Here is a 7,302-nt window from a genome sequence, read left to right as displayed (position 1 = left end):
ATATAAAGTAAAAAATAAAAAAATTCGATTTCAGATTTGGACTCAATGCAAAAGAAAAGAAAAAAGAAGAGAGAGAGAGAGAAAGAGAGAGAGAGAAAGAAAGAGAGAGGAAAAAAAATCGACTGAACTGTGCAGTCTTTACAATTTAAAGTAAGACTTCCTTCCTTTGATCTGGACGGAAATAACGATGGAATATTTGCTCGAGACTGAAACGTTAGAAACGGGGAAAGATCCGTAACGTAAATGACTTCCCTTTTCCATTTAACAAGACGTAATATATAGTTTATTCGGATACTTGACCTAGAGGAGGATATAGATTCTCCGATTACTTCTTTCTGTATCAGATTTATCCTTTTATCTCAATCTATCCATTTTTAGATCGTTTAAAGAAGCAATTAACATGGATGGAAATTGAAAATAGTGGTGTCTTTGAAATGGAAAGGATTTTTAGAACAATCAAATCAGAATTATATGAAACAAAGAAAGAGGAAAAGAGAGAAAAATAGAGAGCGCGAGAGAGAGAGAGAGAGAGAGAGAGAGAATGAATAAAACAAAAGTCCTTGCTTTTTCCTTTCTTCAATTTTTCTTTTTTTTTTTTTTTTTTTCTTTTTTTTTTCTTTTTTCTTTGATTTTACCAATGGAACATAATAAAAGTTCCCAAAGAAATGAAAATGTCACGTATTGATAATTATCTTTAATAATTCAAAACGAATAAGTAGATATACAAATATAGACATGATGATCTCGTGAACTTTTTAAGTAAAGCCTTTTATATAACCGTGAGGTAAGTACTTACTCGACCCCAAGTCATCCTCTCGTCGAGTACCATCTTGTACCACGTCGCAAGCTTGTTATCCTGTGAAGATTCAACGGAAGTCTGCAGTTTCAAGTGATTCAGCAATGTAACAGCAGAATCTGACTTCAATCATTCACAATTCGAAGACAGTTTACAATGAAGAGTATTATAAAATGAGATTTAATGGTTTCCTGATACGATTCTGTCTTTTCCTTTTTTTCCCCCCTATCTATCTCTTTCCATCTCCTTTTCTTCTTCTTCTTTTTCTTCTTTCTTCTTCTTTCTTTTTTTTTTTTTTTTTCTTTTTTCATTTTTGCTCCCCCTTTTCCTTTTGTTTTTCAGTTACGGAAGCAACGACGAGATAGGGAGATTCTTTAAGTTCGCCGAGCGAGCTTTAACCGAAAACACTCGACTCCTATTCTCCTCCTCCTCTTTCTCCTCCTCCTCCTCCTCCTCCTCTTCTTCTTCTTCTTCTTCTTCTTCTTCTTAAGAGTCTTCGTCGACGTTGTCACAGACCTACTAACTCAACCAACGTGCCAAAGTTCATACTCAGACTTTCTTTTTAAATATTCTTTTAAATATTCTCATTTTTTTTCTCTTTCTTTTCTCTCTCTCTCTCTCTCTCTCTCTTTCTTTTATACTTCACATTTGAATAATATATTTTACATCATTATTTTACCCTTACTTTACTCTCTCTCTCTCTCTCTCTCTCTCTCTCTCTCTCTCTCTCTCTCTTTCTCTCTCTCTCTTTCTCTTTCGGTCTACGTAATGATTTATCACTTTTCTTATGTAATATTATCAATAAAAGATTTAAATTCTTTCATTCGAGTTTTACCAAAGTGAAAATATAATAATGATGGTATGAAAGAAATAACGATTTTTTTTTTATCGAAAAAATTAATTTACATTAGATCTATATTAAATAAATTTGTATTAAGTTCATCTATAAAATAAATTCAAGGATTTATATAATACTTCAACGATGGTATTTGAGCTTCTACGTTCGTTCTAAAGCATTAATGTATTCTGTTAATGCAATAGTTTCAGTAAGAGGAAGTTGCAACGTTGAAAGTCGATCCGTTACGATGAAGGGCTATCGAGCAAATAGATCTTACTATATAAATATATATATATATATATATATATATATATATACATATACATATGCATATATATATATATATATATATATATATACATATACATATGCATATATATATATATATATATATATATATATATATATATATGCAGATATAATCGCAAACACAAACGCAGGACATTCTTCAAAAATTAATACTATAAAAAACATGTTTTTATATGTACATATATATACATAATATAATATAAAAGATGTTACGAGTGATGAAATCGAGAATATTGGATCCTCACGAGATTTCCCTCTTTTCCACTTAACGTTCTATCTGGTTTTATATATAAAAAGAAAAAAAAAAGTGGGACGCTATATTTATAATTAAACTCGATTGGAACCGATTATCGTAGAAAATTCTAAAAAACAAAAATATAGGATATAAAAGTAAATATATAAATTGAAAGACCCGAAACTCGAATATACATATATATGTATATATATATATATTATAACTTATTCATTCTATATATTAAACTCTGTTTATTATAAAGTTTGTTCAAATTTTGCTTTCTTTTCCTTTTTTCTTCAAAATTAATACAAAAAGTACGAAAACTCTTTATAAGATTCGAATCACGATTACGAGCTTCACATAATCTAAACGTTAGACTCTGTTTTGTTTTGTTTTTTTTTTTCTAATCTTTATTCAAATTTGTTATTTTCCTTTAAGATAGATATTAAAAAGAAGAGAAACAAAAGAAAAAAGAAAATAAAAAAGAAAGGAGAAAGAAAAAGAGAAAAAAAAATTGAAACGATTTTCGATCAAATATGATCCCCATAAAAAATTCACGATTTAAATGATTCTTATCTTTGCCACGTTGTACTGAGATCAATCTAATAAAAAAATTATTTGCCTTGCAAATTCGAACGTAAGCTTAACGCAATGGAAAATAAATCGGAATAAAGATTTTTTTTTTTCTTTTCGGTGAAATCGTTCGCAAAAAGAAGAAAAAAGAAAAAAAAAGAAAAAAAGAAAAAAAGGAAAAAAAGAAGAAGAAGAAAGAAAAAAAGAAAAGAATTAATTGTCATAAATTCGAAACGATAAGTCCATTAAATCGAAAGCTATTAAAGATCTTCGATCTTTTTCTGTGATCCGATAGATCTAGATTCACGTTACTAAATCCCACCCCTCAGAACTCGTGACGGTTTCTCTTTCGAGTCGACACGAGCACTATCCTCGTCCCGCGTGCCAGCATGTCGAGCCAGTGGAAAGAGTCAGTGCTGCGCGGGCCTTCGTGGCGCGAGGACGTTCGCCGTACGGGGACGTGTACGTACGTTTACGTAGGTGTCCCCCTGCGTGCGTGCGTGCGTGCGTGCGTATGTGTGTGCATGCGTGTGTACGTACATGCGTACGTAAGTGCGTAAGTGCCACCGATCCTCCTTTCTTTCTCTTTGTGAGAATAAAATAAGAGAAGAAAAGGAAAGAAAAAGAAAAAAATTAAACAAAACAATAAATAAAAACCGAACTGAAAAATAGTGAAAGAGAAGAAAGAAAAGAGAGATAGTTAGATAGATAGATAGATAGATAGATAGATAAAGAGAGAGAGAGAGAGAGAGAGAGAGAGATCGATAAAAAAAAAAAGAAAGAATAGAGAAAAACATATAACGGAGAACTTGAAAATATATTTAACGCATTCTTTAAAAGGAATAAAAAAAATATATCACGCGAACTATATGATCGAACAATTTTTTCCACTCTCTATGTCGGACTATCTTGATGACGCGCGCGTGTTATTCTTTGCGATTTGAATAAATAAATAAAAAAAAAGAACAAGTAGAAAGAAGTAAATAGAAAAAAAAGCAAAACAAGAAAGAAAAAGAAAAGAAAAAGAAAAAAAAGAAAAGAGTCGAATAGAAATCGTAAAAAAGAAGAAGTTCAATCGTCGCCTCGAAGAGGACACTCGCATCCAAGGCGAGGAAAAAGAATAAGAACTAGAGAACGTCGGACGTTGACCGGTGAGTTTAAATGAGATAAAAAGAGATAGATATAAATGCCTATATTTGTTTGCGTTATTTTACATTTGTTTTAATATTAACGACGATCGATTATTGATGATTATTAATTAAATTACATACGTATTAATATTACATTGAAATTTTGTAATAGAGAAAGAGAGAGCGATAATTAACTATTGATAATTAAAAATACGATTTAGAATTGGATTGAAACTAATTTCGAAGAATTTTCAATAAAGTTGAAAAAATGTGATCGATCGATGACCGAGTTCGAATAGAATCCAATCGAAAATTTCAACCTCCTTTTGATATTTCATTCCCTTTTGCGCATACGCAAAGGGAAGAGAAAAAAAGGGGATGGATCGTTTTACTTTTACGAGGGGGTGGGCAGGGGAGGGGGGGGATAGAAAAAAGAAAAAAAGAAAAAAAATTATAAAAGAAGAAGAAAAGAAAAAGAGTCCAATAATTTTCTTCTAGGGTAAATATCAAAGGACGGAATATTTCTTTTTTTTTTCCTAGCGAAAGGTAGTCCGTAGATGTTCGATATATTTCACTTTAAGATTACGACGAGTACGTGAGGGCGATACGCGGGAAGATTGGCCATTTGTCAGTGTCGAAGAAAACGTATTTTATCTATGTGGATCATCGTAATTTTTTATCTAACTTTCTCTCTCTCTCTCTTTTTCTCTCTCTTTTTGCCTCCCTTTTTTGCCTCCTTTTTTTTCCTCCTCCTCTCTCTCTCTCTCTCTCTCGCTCTCTCTCTCTTTTTGCCTCCCTTTTTTGCCTCCTTTTTTTCCTCCTCCTCTCTCTCTCTCTCTCTCTTTCTCCTTTTTCTTTCTCTCTCTTTCTCTCTCTTTTTCTCTCTTTAATGAAACAACCGATGTCGTTTTACTAATCGTTCGAAGACCGCCCATTGTCGTTTTGATATCAATTTTCCAGGTAGTTAGATACGATCGAGAAAAGAACTCTCGTTGGATATAAGATTTTATCGCGATTCCCGATGCATTCGATTGATAAGTAATGACAAATAATTATTCGCTCGAGTCGATACTTCGACTCTCCTATGAATTGTAAATTTTTAACGACTGTTTACTTTCTCGAACGATCTCAAATATGTATATTGATTATTATTATTATTATTATTATTATTATTATTATTATTATTATTATTATTATTATTATTATTATTATTATTATTATTATTATTATTATTATTATTATTATTATTATTATTATTAGTTAGTTGTGTTCATTATTATTATTATTATTATTATTATTATTATTATTATTATTATTATTATTATTATTATTAGTATTATTAGTTAGTTGTGTTCATTATTATTATTATTATTATTATTATTATTATTATTATTATTATTATTATTATTATTATTATTATTATTATTATTATTATTATTATCATTGTTATTATTAGAAATGACGCGATTATAACGAAAAAAAGAAAATGATCAATGAAATAAAAAAAAGTAAAGAGAGAAAAAAAAAGAAAGGGAAAAAAGAAGGAAATAATGAAGATATAAACGATAATCTCCTAACTACGGGATCATAACAAAAAGGAATGATCAATGAAATAAAAAAAAAAAAAAAGGATGGAAAAAAAAGCAAAAAAGAGGAACATAGAAAGAAAATAGAAAAAAAAGACAAGGAGAAAGGACAGAAGGTGAAAAAGAGAAGGAGGAGAGTAAAAAGAAAAATAAAAAAAAAAGTAAAAAGAAAAAAAAATTAAAAATGTAACGAAAAAGTCCGCTAACTGGACAATACAATTAACCATTTTTTTTTTTTTTACATAATTTTAATTAAAAACCTTGACAAACCCAAGTTGGTCGCACGATGAATTTGTTTTATTAACGAAAAAGAAAAAAAAAAATGTAAAAAGGCATGAGAAAAAAAAGATAAATAATAAAAAAAAATAATAAAAAGAAAAAGAAAAAGATAAAGGAACGTAAAATATTAGAGTCGACTGTTACGCTCAGCGTACCGAGAAGTAATCGTATAAACTAATATTTCGAAGTGGCACGAGTAGCTGGAAGACCGACGAGTGCAGTGCACACGTAACGATGTGCATCGCACTATGCGCCTATAATATTATATCAGAGGATGGTATATGCGAGATACATTTTTATTGACTCTCCCTTTTTTTTTTTTTCCTTATGCTATGTCAGGGATCTGTGGCAATGGTAGAAGTAAAATAAAAAGATCAAAAAGCAAAAGAGAATAGGGTTGAGAAGAGAGAGAGAGAAAAAAAAAAGAAAGAGAAAAAAGTAGGATAAAAAAGAAGGGTAAAAAGGACGGAGACAGTCGATGAAGCGTATTTTAATACGACCCTTACAAGTATATACTTATGTAACTACCCATCTACGTATATACATACGTACACTTTCCTTTTCATTTTATTTATTTTCTCGACATTTTCTCTCTCTCTCTCTCTCTCTCTCTCTTTCTCTCTCCATTTCTCTTTCTCCTTCTCTTCCTCTTTCGTTTTTATTTCTCTTACCTTAGTAAGACTCGCCACAGCCTATCGGTCTTTCCATCTCTCCTTAATGGACTCTATACACGCACATAGTACGAACGCACAAACTAACACAGACACTATTCAACGTTTTATATGTATATATATATATATATATATATATATATATATATATCTATATATATCTATATATATCTATATATATATATATAGATTAGACTTAGATATAAATAAATTCACACAAGAATATTTAATGTTCTTAAACACGACGGTCCATTGGACATTGGAAAAAGAAATTGATAGATCTCTATCGTATTTCTTTTTTCCGTTTGTTAAGTTATATATAAGTTTTTCTACAAAAGTTTTTCCTCTATATCAATATACGTTTGATATTAATTCTTAAGTTATTTCTATTCGTTCTTTATGATTTCGAAAATCTATGATGTTTTTCTTTTCTCTCGTTTTTTTTTTTTCTTTTTTTTTTTTCTTTTTTAGTATATAGAGACAAAAAGAAAAAGATAAACGAAGGAAACGTAAGAACGAGCCTATCGCTTTTTTAGTTTCAAAATGAACATACCAAAATGGATTATCTGGCGGCTCGACCGACCACCACTATCGGATTCCATTTTAGGCAGCCTCTCTATACCTCGCAAAACGGTTCGGTCGTTGCACCTCCAAGAGCTTTCGAGTACTTACTTATTTATTTTCTCTTCGCTGTTCGTCCCTATTTCCTTACGAATTTATCATCCAACACTTAGACAGCGGTCTATTTTTTTCTTTTTTTACGATTTTTTTCTCACCATTTTTCTATTTTTTTGTTTCGTTTCGTTTCGTTTTTTCTCTTTTATTCATCGGTCAATAATTCACCCGACGTTTTATTGAATGCTTTTATATAAAAACATTTTATAA

General features: G+C 30.2%; 1 protein-coding gene across 4 annotated transcripts in view; it reads left to right on the top strand.

Annotated features, from left to right (window-relative positions):
- The first annotated feature begins 3,166 nt into the window (after positions 1-3,166).
- The window catches only part of Stacl (SH3 and cysteine-rich domain-containing protein), a 68,532-nt gene continuing 64,396 nt past the window's right edge, over positions 3,167-7,302 (top strand). For all 4 annotated transcript variants that reach the window (XM_085657347.1, XM_085657348.1, XM_035866863.2 and 1 more), the window contains exon 1: positions 3,167-3,902. The gene's annotated coding sequence lies outside the window, so the exon portion shown is untranslated. The remainder of the gene's footprint in view (positions 3,903-7,302) is intronic.

This window comes from Vespa mandarinia, chromosome 5, assembly GCF_050613455.1.
Source record: "Vespa mandarinia isolate Hongniang chromosome 5, ASM5061345v1, whole genome shotgun sequence".
NCBI lineage: Eukaryota > Metazoa > Arthropoda > Insecta > Hymenoptera > Vespidae > Vespa > Vespa mandarinia.
The sequence above is the reverse complement of the archived record's forward strand: the minus strand, read 5'-3'. Positions and strand labels throughout refer to the sequence as shown.